Source organism: Phyllostomus hastatus, unplaced genomic scaffold, assembly GCF_019186645.2.
Source record: "Phyllostomus hastatus isolate PE091 unplaced genomic scaffold, TTU_PhHast_1.1 phas_contig_17, whole genome shotgun sequence".
NCBI classification, from domain to species: domain Eukaryota; kingdom Metazoa; phylum Chordata; class Mammalia; order Chiroptera; family Phyllostomidae; genus Phyllostomus; species Phyllostomus hastatus.
Window position 1 is genome coordinate 34,078,650 of NW_025333664.1, and position 24,880 is coordinate 34,103,529.

General features: G+C 35.2%; 1 protein-coding gene and 1 pseudogene across 1 annotated transcript in view; both read left to right on the plus strand.

The window, feature by feature from the left end:
* MACROD2 (mono-ADP ribosylhydrolase 2) overlaps positions 1-24,880 on the plus strand; it is a 2,133,612-nt gene that overhangs the window by 289,427 nt on the left and 1,819,305 nt on the right. The window lies entirely within an intron of this gene.
* On the plus strand, positions 15,779-24,124 carry LOC123814940 (annotated as a pseudogene).

Sequence of the window (24,880 nt, forward strand, 5' to 3'; positions counted from 1 at the left end):
TGGGAACTCCAAATGATTTTGAATTTAAATAATATGCATCCTAGAAAGAGGTATGGACATAGGGAACAGACTGACAGCAGTCAAAGGTGAGGGACAGGGGGAGGACTAGATGAAAGAAGGTGAAGGGAGTAGCCAAAGATCATATATATATATATAACCCTAGACACAGACAATAGTGTGGTGATGGCCAGAGGGAAGGGTGGGAATGAGGCTGGGTGGGGATGGGCAAAGGGTGGGGGGAAATTGGGACATCCGTAATAGTGTCAAAAACAAAAATCAAGTTTAAAAAACACACTTCCTTTTGGTATATAATAGAAAATATATTTGTCCTGGAAATCAAGATTTGTTCATATTGCTGTTTAAAGGAATTCTCTGATTTAGACTTCAAAAATTTTTTTCTTCACCTCAGGAATTGTGAACCCTATAGAGAAATGCAGCGATAAGGTTATTTTTCTTGATACTAGATAATGTCAATGTATGTGGCCAATAAAAAATGGTAAAGCCCTTTCCACTGCTCTTTTTCCTGTTCTTACCTTTGCCCAGTATTATGCATGTCACTAATCCACATAAAATGTCAGTGCAGAGGCAGCCTTTTTCCCCAAGATAGTTAAAAGTGTAAAGACAATTGAATATATTCTGATATTTATCAAGCTTCATCTGTAGCACCATTTAATTTTAAACACAGAGACAATTTTGACACGGAATCAATTGGCTTCCTATCAGAGTCTGTTGGGAAGGAGTACAATGGGTATGGGCTCCTTTCTACTTCAAAGCTTATTCTTAGGCAGGAACTCTCATCATCTTTTTTGATGACTAGTAAGTGCTAAATTGAAAATAGAAGCCTTTTTTAGTTCCCTTATTTGTTATTTCTGGGAACGTTTTCCCAAAATTAACCTAAGAACCCTTTAATATGGAGAAAATATCACATAGTCTATCAATTCAATGAATATTGATGAGATACTTGTGAGCCAGGCACTTGGCTTGGCTCTGTTCATGATTCTGTGAATTCTACATCTTGTTGCTGTTACTGTTGTTGTTTTGCCCTGAAGAAGCTTTTTTCATAATATAGCCTTTAAATAATAATCAACCTGGAACAATAATTTTGAATCAAGGAGCTATAGATTTATATTTGGAGTACAGTTAGAAACATATCAGTGAAACCAGGTTAAGGCCTATAAACTCAGAAAATGGCTTGCAAAGAACTAGTTTGCTTAATAATTTAAAGGTATTAGATGGCTAAGTAGTGTTTAACTTCACTGAGAATCTGGTGATTAAGTAATTAAACATTGTGGGCTGGAAGATCTTAACACCAAAGAAAAGGGAGGGGACTGTTATTTCACTCCTTATTTACTCATTCACTTATCAAACATTTATTTGGCACCACTTTAGTGCCAAGCATTGTACTCTTATAATAAAAAGGAAGGAAATAATAATAAGAAAACCTCTTGTGCTATGATCAGAGGGGAGGAAGAAGTACATACAATGAGATTGTATATTCTTTCTACTAGAAATACGTTAGCTTTTAATATATCATTTCATTTGTCTTTGTAAACCCTTTTGTAGGTCTTAATAATTTAAAGGAAACAAAACAAAAATAATGTATCTGTTTGAAATTTAAAAAATAGAAAAAAGAAATAATCCTGGGCTCCTGCAGAATGTTTTCTCATTTTCTAATTCTTCCTTATAGGAGGAAAGAAAACATAATACCGACAGTATAAAATTAAATTTACAGAACTATTTCAGCATTCAGTATTGGGTAGAGAAAAAACATAGTAGGCAAAAGAAAGTTTCTAGGGTTGAAACACTAACTTGGCATCCTGGAGAGAAGACCTTGACACTTAGTTTTCCTGAAGGGGGGCTACATCTGTTTTGGAAACGGCTCTCAACTTCAGGCTAACATGAGTGAGCTGAAGCATGATAACATTTAATTAGGGCTACTACATAGGGTAATGTTTAGGAAATGTCAGTGATAGTTAATGAACAGTGGGTCTTATAGCTAATTGTTTACTTTTAAATTTGCTTTCAGATTGATTTTAAATATTAACTTTAACATTCAGCAATTTCAAAAAAGTTAATAGTTTCAATGAAGTAAATATTATTTCAAAAGTATTTAGATATTGACATGAGCATATACGTATACACATACCCAACACTCACAACACTCACAACACTCACAGTTTTCACCCACCTTTGTACCTTCCTTCTTGGAAGGTAGTGACCAGTGGAGAGGAGAAGGCCTCAGGTTACCCACTATTGAGTCAAGTACCAAAATTTAACTTTGAAAGGACTGAAAATTAATTGATATGACTAGCTTGTAAATGAAACCACTAATTGTTTGAGAAGCACAGTGATATTTGCTATGAGTTTCTGTAGTCCTTTTGACTACTATTCTCTTTCCTTTCTTAATCTAATTGGTTTTAAAAAAAACCCTAATTTTGGTATCAATATAAATAAATATGTATGTATAGTATAAATATGATCTCTAATTAAATCTTATGAAATGAAGTGGAATGTACTTTCATTGTGTGTAGGTCACTCAGTAGTTATAGTAGAGGGCAGCAGTACAGGAAAATAACCAGTACTTCAAAGTACTACCATTTTGAATAAATTATGACCACATATACTTGAGTTGTCTTCTGCCTTGTGAGTGTATCAGAAAATACAGTCAATGAGTTTTAATTGAGAGTTACTTTGAATCCATTCTTAAATTAAGATTTTGTTAGTATAATGCAGAGTTGCTGTGATATAAAGTTCATGAGGAATAGTAGGATAGGACTTGGGCAAGAGTTTGTATTGGATTTCAGAAACTGTTGTGGAATTTTGTGCACTTCTGGGCAGGTCAAATGGTGTTAAAGGAAAATGATTCTATTTGATGTTTGTGGTGTACATTGGAAATAGGAGGTATTAAAGGGTGAGGCACCAAGTAAGAGAAAATTAGGGGGGATGTCGGCAAAAATGGTTTCCCTTCCTGGTCCTTTGTGGTGAAAGAAGACATTGGTTTTCTTCTCACAGGCTGTCTTTTCTCCAATTTCTCCTGAAAAAAAAAAAAACAAATACAAAAAACAAGAACAACAACATGTGATATACAGTATTATATTTGACTAGCTAACATCCAGGGCAGTCATACCTTTCCTTCCAACACCATTATGGTTGCTCTTCCTGCGGGTAGGTAATAGCCAGATTCTTCTACTTGGGACTGTGATGTGGACCCTGGCTTGTGAGGTCTGCGTCATTATGCATGAAATGAGACATTCACTTGGATTACTGAATCCGGTGGAAGAAAAGGGACAGCCTGGTTTTTCTCTCAAGGGGAGCAAAAGTCTTGGCCCTCAGTCCAATGAGCTTCTATTGTCTTACTGGGCACCTTAAAAGAAGGTCCTCATTAACTATGCATCGGCTTGCTTTAGGTGGTTACCTTATACAGAAAACAAAGGAGAGGATGCTGGTAATCACATCACAGAAGAGGGATATTTGCAAACGAAAAGGCAAAAGTAGTTGGACCAGTTACACTCATCCTCGGAAGGTTTAGCATGGTTCTTAAGAAGCTGCTTTGTAGTAAATGTCCTGAATTCAGGGTGAGGGAGTTTTAGCAAAAAGCAAGACTCATGGCAGCCTAGGTACATTGTAGGCCTGATTCCCTACAGGAGAACCTATCCATGGGCATAGGTCCTATGCATCTCTGATGGACCCAAGCCATGCAGAATGGTCTACTACAGGATTGCAGTGAATTTCATTATAGGTCTACTTTGTCCTCCTTTTACTGTGATAATAGTAATGAAGTTTAATAAAAGATAGCAATATATAGATCCTCTATATTTTATCAGACAGTTTACTTGCATTTTGGTGATTAGTTGCAAAGATGTTTCTTCTGTTTTCGCAGATGAGGAAATTAAATCTCAGGGCATCTCAAACACTTCCTTGTGATCTTGAAGGTGATAAGAGACAGAGGCGGGATTTGAACTCCAAAGGATTTGAATTTTCATGCTACTCTAATGCCTTTTGATTATAACATAGCCTTTTTTATTGGATACATATATATTATATAAAATTGTATTCAAAGATCTAAAAGCATAGTTTTTTTCCCCTTTCTGAACCTACATTTGAAATGAATGATATATGTGAACTTTTTACCAACACTTAAGCGATGTTGGCACTAATGAGGAAACATTTCTTTCTTTAAAAAAAATTATTTATTTATGTTTAGAGGGGAAGGGAGGCAGAGAAAAACATCAATGTGTAGTTGCCTCTCGCATGCCCCCTGCTGGGGACCTGGCCTGCAACCCAGGCGTGTGCTCTGACTGGGAGTCAAACCAGCTACCCTTTGGTTTGTAGGCGTGCACTCAATCCACTGAGCCACACCAGCCAGGGCTAGGAAGTATTTCTAAATTATCCTGTCACATGGAGATTCAACCAGGAATAATTAGATGACCTTTGAGAAAATTAAGATTGGCTGTCAGAGGGAAATTTCTAGCCCACTCCATGGGACAGTTGTCCAGTGAAAGAGGATTTCATTTTCATTCCTCAAAAAGAATAAACTGTTACCCTAAGAACATATGCTTATTTTTGAAAATAGTCTTTTTGATTATTGGAGAATAACTAAGTATCTTCTGATAACTTTTCTATTTTGTTGTGTCTCTTTGGAACTTTATCACACATAGAAACCTAATTTAAAGTCTTTAAGCATCTGGTTCACTACATCAATTTGAAGAAATTCAGAATTTAAGAAGCACATATGTAGTTGTGGATCATAGAATATAACAATTTGACCACATACGTAGTCATTTAAACACACCAAAGAGATAACTATGTATGTTTATGACAATATCTTTTAGAAAAAAGTGTATGCTGAATGTGTTTTTAATAGGAAATTTTGAAGGTTTCTTAGGATTGAATGTACATTAATGGTTCAAGAATTATGATTGTGAACAAAATGCCTAATAAAAAGAATATTTTGTGAGCAATGAGTAGGGGCTAGAGGAATGCCAACTACCAGAGCCTGGGATGGAGATCTCTCTCCCAAGCATAAAGGAGTCAAGAAAATTAACTCAAAGGTTTGAGGGTTGACAAAGGAGCCTGAATCCATATAGATAATGGGATTGAAGAGCTTGTGTATAAAAATCGAACTTCTATATTTTTAGAAAGCTGTCACAGCTTATAAAAATTAATAAAACATTTGATCATTTGAGCATCTTTACAGAGAAAAAATATTCTACTATCATGGTACCCTCTTTTGGGTGACTTTATTATATTGGTTGGTAATTATTTCTCCTGAAGGGGAAATAACTTAATCTAGGAAATAAAGCTGTCCAGGTAGTATGAATTATAAAAGCTAAAATTATTCTGAATTCCTCTGAATCAATAATATAAAGAAAATATGAGAAAAATTGTATTGTCATATTTTCTTTAAAAGAAGCAGTAGAAAATTTCTGCATCATAACCGTTTCTAAGTTTTGGGTCTCAAGACTTATTCATACTTTTAAAAATTAATGTAGGCTCCAAAGACATTGAATTTATGTAGATTTTACACTATAGTTTGAAAGTGTGTAAAATAATTATTATATTTAAACTACTAAATAAATTAGTAATTAGTAAATTAGTAATTAAATTACTAATAATATTAGTAAATAATAATGTTGGAGAAAATTGCAAACATATGCCCATACAAAAGCTTGTATAGAAATGCTCATAATTAGCCCTGGCTGGTGTGGCTCAGTGGATTGAGTGCTGGCTGGTAAACTAAAGGGTCTCAGTTTGATTCCCAGTCAGGGCACATGCCTGGGTTGAGAACCACATCCCTGGCAGAGGGTGCACAAGAGGCAACCACACATTAATGTTTCTCTCCTCTTTCTCCCTCCCTTCACCTCCCTCTAAATAAATAAAATCTTAAAAAAAAAGAAGTGCTCATAATTATTCATAATAGCCAAAAAAAAAATAGAAACAACCCAAAGGTCCATCAGCTGATGAATGAATAAACAAAATTCAGCATATCCATACAATGGAGTATTATTTGATCATAAAAAGGAATGAGGTAGTGATACATGCTACCATATGGATGAACCTTGAAAATATAATGCTAAAAGAAGCCAGACACAAAGATCACTGATTATGTGAAATGTCCAGAATAGACAAATACATAGAGACAGAAAGTAGATTAGTAGTTGCCCGGGAATGGACAGATGTTACCAGGAACCGGGGAAAGTAGGAAATGGGAAATGACTGTTAATGGACATAGAATTTCTTTTGAGGGTGATGAAAGTATTCTGGAATTAGTGGTGATGGTGGTACAACTTTGTGGATATAAAAACCACAGAATCATGTACTTTATTACAGTGAATGTTATTATATGTGAGTTATATCTCAATAAAAATGTAGTAAACATATTTTAACATATATAATTTTATGGAAAATAAGTATATTTTCCAGATAAAATATATTAATGAGTTACATTGTTTATATATTTTTACAAATCTTTTTGGGGGTTTGCTTAATGAGAATAATTGGATTCTCTTGTCTGTTTCTGCATTCCATGTATTGCAATATATTGTTTTGGTTGAAATATGTAAGAAATGGCCTTACACAGACAGGTTAGGAAAAGGAAGGTATTATAATAGATTATTCAGATAATTGTGGATGTTTTTCTCTGATATATGTACAAAATTTGACATGTGATGATTCTTAAAGGTTAGTCAAAGTGTAACCTCAAATCTTCAAGTAATGTTGGCTAACTTGCAGTTATTCAAAGCCAAGTCCAGCCTGGGAGGTTCAAGATAACTCACTCATATGTCTGACACTTGGAGCTGTCAACTGGATGCTCAGCTGACCTGAATGCCTCAATTTTCCTCTGTATAGCCTCTCTGTGTGACTTGGGCTTCTCATTGCATGGTTGCTGGATTCTAAAAGGAAGTTTTTCTTGTGAGAAAGTAAAAGCTGCTGATCTCTTCAGGCCCAGCCTCAGAAGTTAAAGTGTTACTTTGCCTGTATCTGGTTGGACAAAGTTGCTGGGTAGGTCCAAATTCAAGGGCCAGAGAATTAGTGTCCACTTTTTGAGACTAATGGGGGAAGGGTAACAATAATTTGCAGCTATGTGTTCTGTACTATATGACCTTCTCTGAAACCTTGAATGTCATGCTTGTGCGAGCTTGGTCTATAATGTGATTATTATTCTCTATACTTTTGCAACTTCTACTTTGCAAAGTAACAGTATCTTAGTTGTGTACTTTTGTTTGAATTATTGCAAATATATTATCAATTGCAATATATTTAATGCAATGAGAATTGAGTGCCCTATGACTTTTTATTATCTGCCCATCCTCCTCTTTTTTAATTTGTGACATTATTGTTCAGTTTTGTTCTTGACATTCAATTATTTAAGAACAATTTCTTTCAGTGTTTTATTACACATAAAAATGTGTAACATAAATAGAATACTGTCTGCTTTAGTGTCAGTCTGTTGTTTCTAAATTACATGTCTTTATTTCCTGTCAATGTTTATTCTGTAAAAGTGCCCTCGTTAGCTATCAGAAGTAGTTACAGGAAGTTACACCAGGGCTTAATTCATGTACTCACTTAATTATTTTCTCCTTTGGGAAAAATTAAGCTCACAAAAACAGTAAATAAAAAATGTGTTCCTTAATGTGGACAGAAACAGCAAAAAAATTTTTTTAACTTGCTACAATTTTCAAATTGCTTTTCACATGTCCTAAGGTTTAAAGTGCTAATGAAATGCCTTTCAAGTTTTCTTTTAGTTTCACCAGGAAATGTAATATTTTATACAGGCCCAGGTTAGAAATCCTGATTTGTTATTATGTGATGCGGTCACTGGCAAGCAGTGTCCACTGCATTGTGGATGAGACACAACAAATTCACACAGACTAAGAGTCCTGTGGAGGAAAAGTGATGGCACAACCACTTTCTCAAGGGGAGAGCACCCTGACCCTTGCCTTGACAAGCTTTTATTGCTTTTCTGGGCACATTACATGATGGTCCTCATTTACTATGCACAGGTTCACTTTAGGTGGTTACCTTTTACAGAAAACAAAGGAGAGGATACCACTAATCACATCACAGAAGCAGGATATTTGCACATGCAAAGGGAAAAGTGGTTGAACTGGTTGTACTCTTCCTTGGAAGGTTTAGCATAGATTTTAGGAAGTTGCTTTAAAGATATGCAGTACATGTTTGCTGCCTCAATTCAGGGTGAGGGAATTTTAGCAAACAGCAAGTCTCAAAGCAGCCTAGGTACAATGCAGGCCTGATTCCCCACGGGAGAACCTATCCATGGGCATGGGTCCTGTGCATCTCTGAGTGGGAGCTGGGCCCCCGCCATGCAGAATGGTCTCCTATAATTATGCATTTATGTAATTTAGAAATTTTGATAGCTATATCAAAGCACGCTAAAAGCGTCTTTCTTTTAGCTGCCCTTAGAAGTTGCTTCTAGAAATCTGCTCTGAAATTGCTTTCCAAAACCCTTATTCATGCTGTATAGAAAATTAAGCTTTTTTTCTGTTGCAGAATGGCGAAGTGTCTGTAGATTGTTAATAGAGGTGTTAGGTTGGACATGCTTACTGTTACTGATCATGGGTAAGTAATGCACTGTATTTTTTCAAAAGAGCAGTATCAGAGAAATTGAAGTTTGATTAACAGCTCAGTAAACCAAAAATATTTTTAAAGCATTTATTTATTTATTTATTTATTCATTCATTCATTTATTTTAGAAAGAGGGGAGGGGAGAGAGAAAGAGAGGGAGAGAAACATTAATGTGTGTTTGCCTCTTGTGCATCCCCTACTGGGTACTTGGCCTGCAACTCAGACAAGTGCACTGACTGGGAATAGAACCTGTGACCCTTTGGTTTGCAAGCTGGCACTCAATCCACTGAGCCACACCAGGCAGGGCTAAACTGAAAATCTTAATGTTAAATTTATTTCAAAATATTTGGCAGAAAGACATTATAAAACTTGGAACCTAGTGTACAAAATTTCTCCAGAGCACTGCTGTCAACTCTAACTATTTGGACTACCAAAGCATAACTGGTCACCATTACCATTTGCTACAGAAAATTACCTTAACAGGATATAAAGGATGTCTCTCAGAAAACCTCTAGATATTTTAGTCACATCTGAAAACCCATAATATGGGTTTTAAGAGTGTTTTTGAGGGGAAGGTACAGAATTATGAGATATTTTTTCAGCTAAATTTTTACTGGCTACGAAATTCTCATTAACTTGAGATTCCAGATTTGATCTGAGCTGGAGTATTACTACCACACCCTCTGTAGCTTATTGACTACCAAGGGAACAGCCCTGTTGATTTACAGACTGTTCTAACTTGTGTAATACTTTCTAAATGCTTGTAGCAATTCCGGTGCATTTAAAAAAATTCTATGAGTGCATATTTTCTTTAGGTCTACTTTGCCTACCTTGTTGCTTCCTCTGATCAGTTTAAGTTGGTGGTCCATTTTGAAGAGTTTACATTTTAGTGAAGAAACTGAGTTTCTCGTTAAATAAATAACATTGTAATGTTTTCATGGGAGATTGTGGGAAAGGTCACATCCTAGAGGAGAGTCTAGATTCCTCATTTTGACTTTATGTGTTAATTCTCATTCCAGTGCCTACCCTAATGTTTACCTACTCTTTGCCTTTTTTTTCATTTTTCAGCTCATGTCACCATGATTGTAGTTTTTAAATCCAAACTACTTTAACCTTTTTTTTTTGTCTCTCCCTTCTTTGTACTAATAGTGATTAGGTTTAATAGCACACCATTAGTCATTTATCTATTCTCTAATCATTTCATACTTTTACCCACTCATTCATTCATTTTTTATTTCATCCAATAAACATTTGTTCTGCTTTTCAATATAATTTGCAAGGCCCTATTCTTGTTTTTCTACTGGAAATAAAATTTTATTCAGTGTTTACTTTCAAAATGAGGCACATAACAAATAATAGTCATAATATAAGGAATAAAATAGTGCCACTGGAATTTGTTTTGATTATTTCACAAAATAGGCTTTCTCCCATTAAAAAAAGATCACTTTTAGTGTGGTGATCAAGATGAAGACAGCATGGAAAATGGGAATTGAACTGGACATTAAAGGATGGATGGGTAAGGTTTTGCAAGGTGGAAAATATGGTATAAAATGGCATTTCTTATAGAAAGAACTAAGCTAGAAAATGCAAGAGTGAGGGGGAATAGATTGAGTTTAGAGGATTTCAAATGATCTCTAGTTAAGTACAAGTATTAGTGATTTTTATTTTATTAAAAATATGTCAATATCTGTAGCTCCAGAAATCTGTCTTGACTTTTTGATTTCACTTTGGATCCTGATATTTTAACATTAGTCTTCACTTGTGTCACTATTCTGTTGCATAAAAAAAATATTCACAATATTTTAAAAACTATTCAAAGACTACAACAAACTCTATTATATGGCATCAGATTGCTTATTTATGGATTGATTGTGAAAGTGGTGAAAATGTAAATTTCTAGAAGTCATAAAATATTACAATTAATGTGTTATTTGGAATTTCATTGTAACCAAGGAAGCCCATTCTTTCTACTGTAATGTGGACACACCATTTCCCCTGGAAAAAAAAGTATCAAAAAGAACTCTATTCAGTTACCTTGTAAAGTTCATTTTGAGTTAATGTGTCCTCAGTTTGCTTTTTGTTCACTCCATTAGGAAGATTTTTATCCTGAGGATGAGCATACCTCTTTAGTGGAGAGTGAAGAACAACAAACAAAACTGTATCTAGAGGAAGAAACACTTGAGGACTTTTATCTCTCCTTTTCTCTACTTTTGTTGATCCCATATTTCACAGGAAGGTAATACCATGGCTTTTGGTGATTTATGACATTAGTGACCTATCATTGTCAATGTCAGGGTGGTAATTGATTCTGTTGAGAACAATGACAATTAGACTATCTCCTTCATCTCCCTACTCCACAAAGGTCAGTGATATTTGTTGATGAAGTTTAGTGGTCCCTAAGGTCTTGCTTCGTAGTCATGTATCTCTTTGTACAATGATGACTCCATCATGGGAAGAAACGCTGGGATAGTGACCTTGTTATTCTGTCACCGATGTCAGAAATACAGACAAATTCTGCAGCAAAAACAAACAAAAACAAAAACAAAACAAAAAACAAAAAATGGAAACAGTTTTGTAGAAATGGAATTTTGTATATAGAAACAGTGTTACAATATTTTCTGTGTACATTAAATAACATTTTAAGTGTGTTTTATTGATTGTGCTATTATGGTTGTCCAAATGTTTTTCTCCCCTTTACCCACCCCCCTCCAGCATCCTACCTCCTTAGTTCATGTCCATGGGTTGTACTTCTGTAAAGATACAACACAGAAAGAAAAGCACAGGCCAATATCTCTGATGAACATAGATGCCAAAATCATCAAGAAAATAGTAGCAAACTGGATCCAGCAATACGTTAAAAAGACCATATATCATGATTAAATGGGATTTGTTTTGTGGATGCAAGGATGGTACAATATTTGCAAATCAATAAACTTAATACATCATATAAACAAATGAAGGACAAAAATCACATGATTATTATATAAATCACATGATTACCATTTGATAAAATCCAACACCCATTTATGATAAAAACACTCAGCAAAATGGGAATAGAGGGAGCATACCTCAAAATAGTAAAGGGCATATACAAACAACCTACTGCCAACATCATACTCAATGGGCAAGAACTGAAAGTATTTCCCTTAAGATCAGGGACAAGACAAGGGTGTCTGCTTTTGCCACTCTTGTTCAATGTAGTACTGAAAGTTCTAGCCACTGTGATCTGGCAAGAAGAAGAAATAAAAGACATCCAAATTGTAAGGGAGGTAGCAAAACTGTCATTATTTGCAGACGACATTATAGTATAGAGCCCACCAAAAACTACTAAACCTAGTAAGTGAATTCAGCAAAGTAGTAGGATACAAAGTCAATATTCAGAAATTGATGACATTTTTGATCACCAACAATGAACTATCAGAAACTATAAAAAAAGTACCATTTACTACAGCAACAACAACAATAACAAAAAGTACCTAGAAATTAATTTAACCAAGAAGGTAAAAGACCATACTCAGAAAACTATGGAACACTGAAGAAATTGAGGAGGATACAAATAAATGGAAGCATATGCTGTGTTAATGGACTAGAAGAATTAACATCATCAAATGTTCATACTATCCTAAGCAATCTATAGTTTTAATGCAATTTCTATTAAAATACCAATAGCGTATTTTACAGATCTAGAACAAATACTCCAAAAATTTATATGGAACCAAAAAAAGACTCCAAATGGCCTCAGTACTCTTGAGAAAGAAAACAAAGTTGGAGGGATCACAATACCTGATATCAAACTATACTATAAGGCCTCTGTAATCAAAACAATCTGGTACTGGCATACGAACAGATACATAGATCAACAGAACAAAATAAAGAGCCCAGAAATAACCCAAGTCTCTATGGCCAATTACCTTGTGACAAAGGGGGCACAAGAATACATTGGAGTAAAGACGGTCTCTTCAATAAATGATGTTGGGAAAACTGAACTGGTACATGCAAAAATATGAAACTAGACCACCAACTTATACCATATAACAGAATAAACTCAAAATAGATAAAAGATTTAATATAAGCCATGATACTATAAAAATCCTAGCAGAAAACATAGGCAGTAAAATTTTAGATATCTCACATAGTAATATTTTTGCTTATATATCTCATATGGCAAGAGAAAGAAAGAAAAATAATAAATAAATGGGACTGCATTGAATTTAAAAGCTTCTACACAGCAGAAAAGCCATCATCACAATGAAGAGAATACTGACTGTGTGGGAGAACATATTTGTCAGTGATATATTTGACAAGGGTTTAATCTCCAAATGTATAAAGAACTCATATGACTCAACACCAGGAAGGTGTTGAGTGAAGCAAACATTTTAATTGGAAGCAAACATTCCAATTAAAAAAATGGGCAAAGGACCCAAATAGACACTTCTCCAAGGAGGACATGCAGAAGGCCCAGAGACATATGAAAAAATGCTCAGCATCACTAGCCATCAGAAAGATCTTAATTAAAATCACAATGAGATATCACTTCACATCTGCCAAAATGGCTATCACTAACAAATCAAAAAATAACAAGCACTGGGGAGGATGTGGAGAAAAGGTAGCCTTAGTGCACTGTTGGTAGACTCATGCAGCCTCTGTGGAAAACAGTATGGAATTTCCTCAAAAAGTTAAAAATGGAACTATGTTTTATTCCATTAATTTCACTGGTGGGAATATACCCTAAGAATCCCAAAATGCCAATTCAAAAGAACATATGTACCCCTGTGTTCATAGCAGCACTATTAACAATAGCCAAGAGTTGGAAACAGCTTAAGCGCTGATCAGTAGATGAGTGGATTAAAAAGGTATGGTACAGTTACACCATGGAATACTACACAGCAGAAAAAAGAAGGAATTTCTACTTTGGTTACAGCATAGATGGAACTGGAGACTTATGCTAAGTGAGATAAGCCAGGTGGTGAAGGACAAATGCCATATGATCCCACCTATAAGGGGAATCTAATGAACACAATAAACTAATGAGTAAAATAGAACCAGAGGCACAAAATCATGGAATAGATAGACAGTGGTTATAGGGGTGGAGGGAGGTTGGGACTGACTGAAAGAGGTGAAGGGATCAGTCAAAGAACATATATGAAGGACCCAGGGACATGGACAATGGTGCTGGATTGACTATGGACGTGGGGTGCAGGGTGTATAGAGGACAGGTATGGGGAAAATTGGAAAAACTGTAACAATATAAACAATAATAAAAAATAAAAAGAAGAAAATAATTTAAAAAATTAAAAATAAGTAAAATCTTTAACATGCATATAGAATGTTGGATCAGAATAGAGAGCCCAGAAATAAACTTCATGCCTTTATATTCAATTAATATTTGACAAAGAAGTCAAAGCATACAATGGAATAAAAATAGTCTATTCAATAAATGGCATTGGTAAATTAGATAGATACATGCAAAAAATGACTTCTTATTACTCAGTACACAAGAATAAACTCAAGATGAATTAATGAGTGAAATTTTTGTCTCAAAACCATAAAAATCTTGGAAGAAAACATAGGCAGTAAAATTTCAGACATTTTTCATAGCAATATTTTTTCTGATATATCTTTTCAGCAAGGGAAACAAAAGAAAAAATAAACAAATGGGACTACATCAAACTAAAAAGTTCTTGCACAGCAAAGGAAACCATCAACAAAATGAAAAAGATAACCCACCGAAGGGGAACAATTTGCTGAAAAACCTGATATGGGGTTAATATCCACAGTTTTTAATATATTATAAAACTCAATACACATGCACACACAAACAATCTAGTTAAAAAGGGCAAAGGACCTGAATGGACACTTCTCCAAAGAGGACATACAGATGTCCAAAAGGCATATGAAAGGAGCTCAAAGTCACTAATCACCAGAGAAATGTAAATTAAAATCACAATGAGATATCATTTCACATTTGTTGGAATGGCTATCATCAACAAATCAGCAAACAGCAAGTGTTTGTTGGTGGGAATGAAGATTGGTGCAGCTACTATAGAAAGCAGTATGGAGTTACCTCAAAAAATTAAAAATGGAAATGCTTTATGACCCTGTTGTTACACTTCTGGGAATTTATCCAGAGAAATGCAAAACACTAATTTGAAAGAATGTATGGCCCCATAAGTCCATTGCAGTTATTTGTGATAGCCAAGAGTTGGAAGCAGCCCAATTGTCCATCAGTAGAAGAGTGGATAAAAATGCTGTTCTAACCTTATACAATGGAATACTACTGGGCTTGAAAAAAGAAGGAAATCTTACCATTTGAGATATCATGGATAGACCTGTAGAGCATTATGCTAAATGAAGTCCATATGATTTCACTTACATGTGGAATCTAATAAACAAAATGAACTGACAAGCAAAATAAAGACAGGCTATGGGTAGAGAACAGACTGACAGCTGTTGGGGTGGGGGTTCTGGGTAGGCAGTGGAGAGATTGACCAAAAAAGAAAAAAAATATGGACACTGACAACAGTGTGGTGATTCTAGGGGTGTGGGGTGAGGAGGGTGGAGAGAGGTGGTTATATGGGGAATAAATGGTGATGGATGGACATGTGACTTGGGTGGTGAACACACAATACAGTGCACAGACGATGTTTTATAGAATTATGCACCTGAAACTTGTATAATTTTGTTAACCATTGTTACCCCAATAAATTCAATGAAATGGAAAGAGAAAAGTATGAACCATCTAGGAAAATAAACCCTAATGGATTCCAGTAATTTAAAAATCACTGTCAATATCATAGTAGTTACAACTGTATATAATAATTCTGATATCTTCTATCAATGCCATGTATTTCTGGGATAAATCTTTTCTATTTTTACCATCTCCATGCTTTAGTTTTCAATTATTTTCAGGTAGGTCTTATTCCTTAGAAAGTGTGCTATTTTACATTTTTTTTCTATAAAAATAAACATAAACTAAAATAGCTTTTTGGTACACAGTGGTATCTTGTTACCAGCCATAATTTGTTCCAGAACTTGTGTTGAGTGCTAAAACCGAGGAGCAGTGAATGATGAAACATGTTCTCTTGTGGTGCTGCATCGTGACTTATACACATTCTAGCAAGTGAAAAGTGTCTCAAGCAAGCACTGAGTGCTGTAACATTTTTTTCTTGTTAAAATGTGATGAGTACAGGGTATGACGAGTTCTGAAGCCAACAAGTACGGAGGTATGACTGTAATAGTTATTCTCCTCATATTCCCTCTAAGATTCTTGAGTTGCTGTAAGCCAAAACCCAAAGATCCATTATTAGAATGCTCCCCATGCCAGAACTTTATTACTAATTTGTTGTTTATTTTCTTAAAGAATTTACTTATTTATTTTTAGAGGGGAAGGGAGGAAGTGAGGGAGAAAAACATCAATGTGTGGTTGCCTCTCGAGTGCCCCCTCCTGGGGACTGGGCCAAAACCCAGGCATGTGCCTTGACTGTGAACGGAACAAATGACCCCTTGCTTTGCAGGCTGGCACTCAGTCCACTGAGCCACACCAGCCAGGGTGAGCTTGTATTTTTAATCATCTTCTGAATTATTGACTGTTTTATGGTGTCTTGTAACCACAACTTCTATTTGTTTTATATACTTCATAGGGTAGATTTCATTTTCTGCCTCACTCTATTATATGTAATGGCTTAGCTTTGAAATCTTTGCTTGATTTAGGGATGCTAATTTGCTTTAACACATTACCATTAAAAATAGCTCAGGTTTGTATGGTCTTATAAAAACTTTATCTTGAAATGCTCTGAAAGGTTCTTTATTTGTAACTCTCAGTTTTGAAAATTTTTAGAATCCCTCCAGGTATTCCTGTCACATACCAGGACTTTAAGCAGATGCTCAGATTGACTCTGCTAACAGCAAGTGTTGGTGGGATATAAAAATATTAAAATACATAAATCGAGTTTTCAGAGCAATTGATAACTTACATTTCCACATTATTTTTCCAATATTTTATTCCTACTTCATGACAATTTTTTACCTAAATCTTCTAGCAGCTGTTTTCTTACTTAACCTCTAGCTAATTGTTGGTTTGTTTGTTTTTTTTTTTCTTTCCCTCAGCCCAACTCCATAGAGTCATGGATCTATTTCCTAAGGCTTGCCTGCAATTCTTAACTGAACCCCTAGAGTACTGTGTCCTATCTTATTCTTTTCAATTCTTCCCCAATGAGGCATGACCAAGATATTGTTGTATCCTTGAGAGGCAAGTTCTTGGAATGGAGTGGCAGATGGATATACAAGAATCACCAGTGCAATGCTAATGGAAATTCAACTCCAATTAAATTTTAAACTTGTTTTCTTCCAAAAAGTCTAGAAACAATATGAATTAAATTGCTTCCCCTATTGGGATTTTATTCCTGCAAGTAAGCTGCTAGGCAAGGTAATGATGATGTATTCAGGTTTAGGAAATTATGGTGATTATATGATGATGATGGTGATGATGATGCTGATCGTTGCAAACATTTATTGAACTCTTATTATATATTAAGGACTGAGTTAGGTCTTTTATGCAGCATGTGAACATCTGTTGGTTGCCTTCTATGTCAGTATATTAGTTTTATGTTACTGCATAAGAAATTACCACAAACTTAGTGGCTTAATACAACATACATTTATTGTCTTTGTTTCTGTGTATCAGGAATCTGGGCACAGCTTATCTGAGTCTTCCCCACTTATCCTTCCTCATTCCTGTGGTTGTTATACCAAGAGTTTCATTTTTTGCTGGCTCTTGGCTTGAGGCCACCCTCAGTTCCCAGAGGCCTTCCTCAGTTCCTTGCCATGAGGTATTCCCAACATGGCCATTTCCTTCCTCACAGCTATTCCTGGGAGAGAGAAAATCTCCTGAAAGATGAATACTAAATCTTATGTAATGTATTCATGCATACTAATAATTTTTATCGCATCATCTTTTCCATATCCTATTGCTTAGGAGGAAGTTATAGGTCCTGCCCATACTCAAGAAGAGGACATTACACAAAGCTATGAACATAAGTGGGTAGGAATCATGGGAACCAACTGGAGAGTCCATATATCGCAGGCAGAGATTGCTATTTGTCCCCCACTTTCTATCCTTTCTTTTTCCCCCTACAAAAATAGAAACTACCTTGTTATAAGTAGATGTATGGCCACCTGAAATAAAGGCTTCATTCCCTAGATTCCCTTCTAGTTAGGTATGATCATGTGACTGAAATATGGGAGAGCAGCAAGATAAAAGAATCTGGAACCACCCTATCAGCCTTTGAAGATTTTCTAATTGTGACTTCTTTGAGGGAACAATAAAGTTTTATTTGGTTTAAGCCATTGTTATTTTTGGCTTTCTCTTGTAGCTGAACCTAATCTTAACTGATGTTCTCTATCATCTATTTCCCCCTTTCCTCTTTCCAACAGCTTTTCATTTTCATTTTATGGTCTATGCATTTTTTTTCCCCAGGGAACTTGAAATCACCCTTAGGTCTAAGTTAAGCCAATCAGAATATACTGTCTTTTGCTGACATGGGTGGGAGAATGACTTAGGTCACTCTAATCAGTGAATCTCAAAATTTTCACTGAGAAATTATGGCAATATCTGTATATAGCAATAATTCTGAATAACTGTATTTTCCATTCCAGCCCCTGATTCTATTCCAAGAAGAGACAGAATTCACCTCCCTCTTGAGCTTATTGCTTGGCAGAGATGGCTTATGCACCATTAAACAAAGCAAACTGACTTATGACAATGACTGATATTTAGGGATTAGTCTAGAGGAAGCTTCCATGCTAGTCTTGTGGTTAGAAATGGCATGGAAATAACTCAGAGAATTTCTGTGTCTCTTTGAGTACAATAGGATTAGTCATAACTGGCTCAAGTGGAAATGGTGGTCTCAGAGACATTCACGTGAGTGCCAAAAATTGATATCCCTGTGCTTGTGGATTGCATATATTCACATGTTAAAGTGATTCACCTTTCCTAAATTGGGTATCATTCTTCACATTTATAATCTTTATTTTGGGGCAAAATGTGTTTGAATTTATTATTGGACTTACAAAAATTACCAAAGTAATTATTGCTCATTGTTGTAAATTGAATAATACAAAGATGTGGCCTCATGTTTAAAATAGATGCTTTTTCTCTCAGAAAGTCTTTTGCGCCTCAGTGTTCCTTTCACTTACATTTTTTTAGGTTTATATTGATAAAATGTATCAGTCTATTCAATACTTCTTATATTCTTTATTTAAGTGATTGCAGGGTTTTAAGTATTTTGGGCCTAAACAAAGAATGATATTTTAAATATAAAGTACATGAAATTGCCCAACACCCCGGAGACAGATAGGAAGAAAGGATTCATTAGTCTTTCCCAATAGGAACTTAAAACTAAGTTAGAGGGTAAAAGGCTTAAACAATTGAAACAGTGAATAAGAAAATGCTAATCATGAACGTCATCCTTTGTAATCAGGCAGTTACACTATGTGTGTGCACACACGTCTATATGCATATAAACATATGTATATGTGTACACACGCATACACACATACACAGATATATACATGCCCATGTGCACACACGTCTATATGTATACACATATGTGTGTGGATGTCTATATGTATACACATATGTGTGTGCATGTGGACACACATGCACATACATATATGATGCATATACACATATGTATATGTACATGTATAAAGTGAAGATGTATAAAGATTTGGAATGACCAAAGGAGTTTCTTAACTCCTCTGTTGGAGTTAAGTTGGGTCTTGGACTAGACCAAGAAGAACAGAGAATTGGGGATGCCCTGAGAATTCTTGACATGAAACACAGAAACTGTCCCTAGACCTGTCTGAGCATCCCTTCATCCCACCTGAGATCTAATGGGACAGAATCGCAAGAGTGAGGACAAGGTAGTTGTATTTTTAACAAGCTGTTTGAATAATTCTTTCTGAAAACTGTCATTTAAGAACTTCTGAAAAAATCTCTTAAGGTAGACCTTGTTTTAATCATAGCTCCTTGAAAATTAATTTGGGAATGCAATTTATGGCACAAGAACTTTTGAAAATTTAATAAAGGGTCACTCATAGTTGGTTGGTGTATTAGTTATATCCCTTAAAATTACATTTGCACATGAGTTGTTATTCTCTTAATTTTTCTTATGTGAATTGTCATTTATTTGTACAACTTTAATCAAAACAGAAAACAAGTTTAAGACTCCACTGAAATAACCTTTCCTCAATCATTTGTTTGTTCATTTCTTTGATGAACATTGGATAAGGCTAAAGGCAAGGAATGACACAATTAAGAGCAGAACATTCATTCAGCCCTAGAGAATTTTATTAGATGATATGAATTAAACACAAATAAATGTAATGTACGGAAGAAGTGACAGAGGAAGGAAGGGTTACTTTTAAATAGGCATTTTAAAATAAGGTCAAAGATGTTCCAGGCAGAAGATACAGTAGAAACAAAATTCTGGATTTTTATTTTCAAATAAAACTTGAAATTGGATCTTAAAAATAACATATATTTATATATAGTATATGCTATATACACTATACACTAGCATATATACTATATATTTTATATATTCATATACTTATAAATTAATATAATCAACATGTTAATCACATATTAATTGTATATTACACAGTATATATTATATAGTATATATCATATACATTATATTATATAACATGTGATATACTCCATACATGATATAGTAATATATATTAATTACATATTATATATTGTATATTGAACACATATTTATACTATTAATAATTATATAATTATAAGTTATATAATTTATAATTTATATATTACATTTATATATTTATATGAATATGTACTATATATGCTAGTATATAGTATATACACTATAGTATATACACTATATAGTATATAGTGTAGTAGTAGTATATAGTAGTATACTATACTACTATACTACTAGTAGTATACTACTACTATATAGTAGTATATAGTAGTATAGTATATAGTATATACACTATAGTATATACTATATATGATATACTATATATAATATATAATATATAATATATTATATATGTATGTTCAATGTTTTTGAGATGAAATGTTATTCTGCTTAACTTTGATTGAATGGCCATTGTGAAGAAAAAATGTGGCTTCCAAATGGAGAAAAACATGTTCTTTGTTTTACATCAAGTGAAAAATATGTGATGAATGAGAGTCTTACGGATTTGTGAATTTTATAACTATTGCATATTCATCCATAATATAGGAGAAATTTAGGAATGTATATGTGAAATCAACATGTTGAAAATCTTGAAAGGCACACTGACCTGCCATCTATATCTCCACACCTATCCATACTCTGTCAACTTTTCACATTAAGTACTGAATTTGTACTCCACTATTTCTGCAGAAAGATCACATACCATTGAATACCCTGAATAAATCTGTTTCTCAAATTTTGGGGGTATATTTTTAATGCTTGCCTGAGCTTGCTTTACTTACTTACTTATTTTTACCTATTTTCTTACATGTCTTAGGTTGGGTTCCCTAGAAACTGACCCTGAGATGGGAATTTTTATGCAAGTGGTTTATTGAAATAATGCCCTCAAGAGAATCCTGTAAGAGAGGGAGGGAAGTAGGATAAGACAGGGGGAAGGGTTTTGTGAAGAGGTAGTTTTACCTGAACAGTGGTCTTGGTTTAATCCTGCTGGGACCTCTGGAGTATGAAGAGCAGCATTTCACAGTTGTTTCAGCTAGAGGCAAAGGGAGTCAAATCTTGTATTTCTCTCTTTCATCATTCATTGAGTGCCTAAAACTATTCTTGGAGGGAAGGCATAAATGCCCAGAGAGGTAGCTCCCAGAGACTGAACATTTCTCAGGAGAAGGATACTCTTGTTAGCAGCCAATACTCACAGCAGCTGGGAAAAGGATAACAGTAGATAAAGGGAAGTAGTTTTTAACTAGTGCAATTTTGTCCCTGAAAGACATTTGGCAATGTCTGGAGATAATTTAGATTGTCATGATTCAGGGGTAGGAGTGGTAATGGCTTTGCTACTGGCATCTAGTGGGTGGAAGCTAGGGATGCTTCTAAACCAATGCACAGAACAGCCCCTTTACAGCAAAGAATTATCCAGTCAAAAATGTCAGTGCTAGGCTTGAGAAACCTTGGGTAAAACAATCTGAGCAGTGCAGAAAACGTGACTACTATACCTTTCTTCCCATGTATGCATTAGGCTGCATTTGTAAACTGCAATAACAACAGGAGTCATTCTTGCTCAGATCATATGAAGTTAAAAAAAACAAAATCCTCATTTATCTGTCCATCCATACATCTATCCATCCATGTATTTATTCAGCAAGTTGATTTATCAAGTAAATATTGAACTCTTACTATGTACTAGGTACTAGGCTCAGCAGTAGGATGTAAGGACAAGTACAACATGGCTTCTGCTCTTGGGAGGCTCAGAAAATTAAGTGGGAGAGATAAGAGCCTAGTGGTTTTGACAATTGTAAATGCAGGTGAACTGTACTAACCAAAACAGAAATATTTCTACTATTTATCCAATATATATTATTTATTATTAAGTACCAATTATATACCAGGTGCTATTTTAGGCACTAGATATATAGCAGTGAACAATTTGGAAAAAAGTCTGTTATCAATGAATTCTGTTATCAATAATTAATAATGTTCAAACAAACAAATGCATAATTAATATTTTAGATAGACCTAAGTACTATGAAGAACACTAGAGAGTGAGTTGGGATAGAGTTGAGGGTACCATTTTTTAGTAAGGGTGATCAGAGAAAGCCTCTTTGAAGTAATCACACTTTAGGTGAGACCTTAATGATGAGAGGGGATCAGCCATGTGAAGTTCTGGGGGAAGAGGAAGGTCTGTTTCAGGGAAAGAAAGATGCTTGTCTCATTCAGGAACCAAAAGACCAGTGTAGCTGCATCCTAGAGCAGAAGTGGAGGAGTGGTAAGGGATGAGTTCAGAGAGGTGAGCAGGGGCCATGTGATGGAGAGCCATCTAGATCACTGAAACAGTTTGGAGTCTAATCTAATTGCACTGGGAAACCATTGGAGGTTTTTAAAACAGCATGATGATATCTGATTCTTTTTTGAGATGATCATTTTGGCATATGTGTGATCATCCAGCAAGGGGATTCATGTACTGATCCAGTGGAGGATAATGATCGCCAGGAAGGGCATTGTGTGTGCCTGCTTGCACTATCTTCCAACTTGTTTTTACCCTTTTCAGAATGGCAATATAGAATATCTTTCTTATCTGATACTATTGCTTTTTGGATAAAATATCCACCATTGGAAAAGTATGGAAATATTGAAATATATTTAACATTTTGTTTTTTTCTAACAGCATTGCATTATTTTTGAAAGGGTGAATGGACATTAGTTTGAGCTGTAAAGAAGCATTCATTATGTTATGTCCCAAACTGGACATATCAACAGAAAGAGGAAGCCTTTCAAATTAGTGAACTAAGACTTTAGCTACCTTTTAGGTCTTTGCAGTTTTAGCATGGCTGAGCTGATGGTGGAGGTTTGTGGTTCCAACGGGCCTTTCTACAGGTAATCAAGATGATCACCAAATGGTTTGAAAACTTGGTCAGGGGAAGCGTAGTGAAGTATTTGGGACCATTAACATCATCAACAATGAGAGAGTGGTCATAAAAATTCTCAAGTGAAGATAAAGGAGATAAAATGAGAGGTTAAAATTCTGGAGAACATTTGTAGTGGAAGAATTACTATTAATATGATTATTGTGAAGGACTCTGTGTCAAAGATACCAGCTTTGGCATTTTAATGTATAAATAATACAGATTTTAAGCAAGTTTGCCAGATCCTGATAGACTTTGATAACCAGTTTTATGTGTATGGACTACTTAAAGCTTTGGGTTACTGCCACAGCAAAGGAGTCATGCACAGGGATGTGAGACCTCACAAGGTCATGATAGATCACCAGCAGGAAGGGCTGAGAGTGATAGACTGAGGTCTGGCAGAGTTCTACCATCGTGCACAGGAAAACAATTTCCTTGTAGCCTCCAGGTACTTCAAGGGACCAGAGCTCTTGTGGGCCATCAGATGTATGATTTTAGCTTGGATATGTGAAGTTTGGGCTGTATGTTAGTGAGCATGACCTTTTGAAAAGAACCCTTCTTCCTTGGACAGGACAACTACAGCCAACTTGTTAGTATTTCCAAGGTTCTGGGTACAGATGAGCTGCATGGGTATCTGAAGATAATCACTTAGACCTAGATCCTCCCTTCAATGGTATCCTGGGAAAACATTTGTGGAAATGCTGGGAATACTTTATCCGTAATGAGAATAGACACCTCTTCAACCCTGAGGCCCTAGATCTTTTGGACAGACTTCTGTGATATCACCATCAACAGACACTGACTGCCATGGGGCAGTCCATGGAGCACCTATACTTCTACCCTGTGATGAAGGAGCAGTCCCAGCCCTGTGCAGACAGGGCCTGTGCTTTCCAGTGGAAAACTACAGTGTAATAAAAAGAAATTCTAGTCATTTCTTCTAAATGCAAATAAGAGTAAAGACCTAAAAATCTGTCAAAAAACCCCAACTGCCTAGTGCTAATTTACAGGGAGCTGCCCCTCTGGCAGCATCGTGATGATGCATAATTCAGAAACTGAGGGAACTCTGCCTTTGGAATGCACAGGAGATGAGAGACTTGGAGTTGTTGCACAGTTACCTCTATTTAACAGGAGACTACTGTTGAATTAACCTAGTCCATCAACAAATTCAATATCTGACTTCTTATCTGTTCCACTGTGGTCTGGGTTTCCTTGGATGACATTCAGGCTCAAATTTTAGCAATATGTCAGCAGTCTGTACTGACACACCAGCCTTATTTAAGAAAAGGAGATATTAAAGCGGTGACAGTATTTTTTTATTAAGACTCTTTTACAAATTTATGTATGTTTTCATGACATGAACTCTCTAGGAAATGTACCTCATCTCTACAGTTCCCTTCTAAGTGTATTCATTTGGAAGCAAACTGCAACTGCAGTCATTCTCATGAGACCTCTTTGATGTCAGTAGACGTCACTTTAAACCTTGTGATGCCATAAATGGTTCCATCTGTCTCATCAAAAGTGAGATGCTAAGTAAATAACTTGGAGCTCACTGTACACTTTGTTGTTTTGCCTAACCATAAAATCTTGTCACTAAACAACAACAAAAAGACTAGCCACCTAAAATTTATTTGGTATAGTTTCCCAACCAAACAAAATTACTTTCAATTC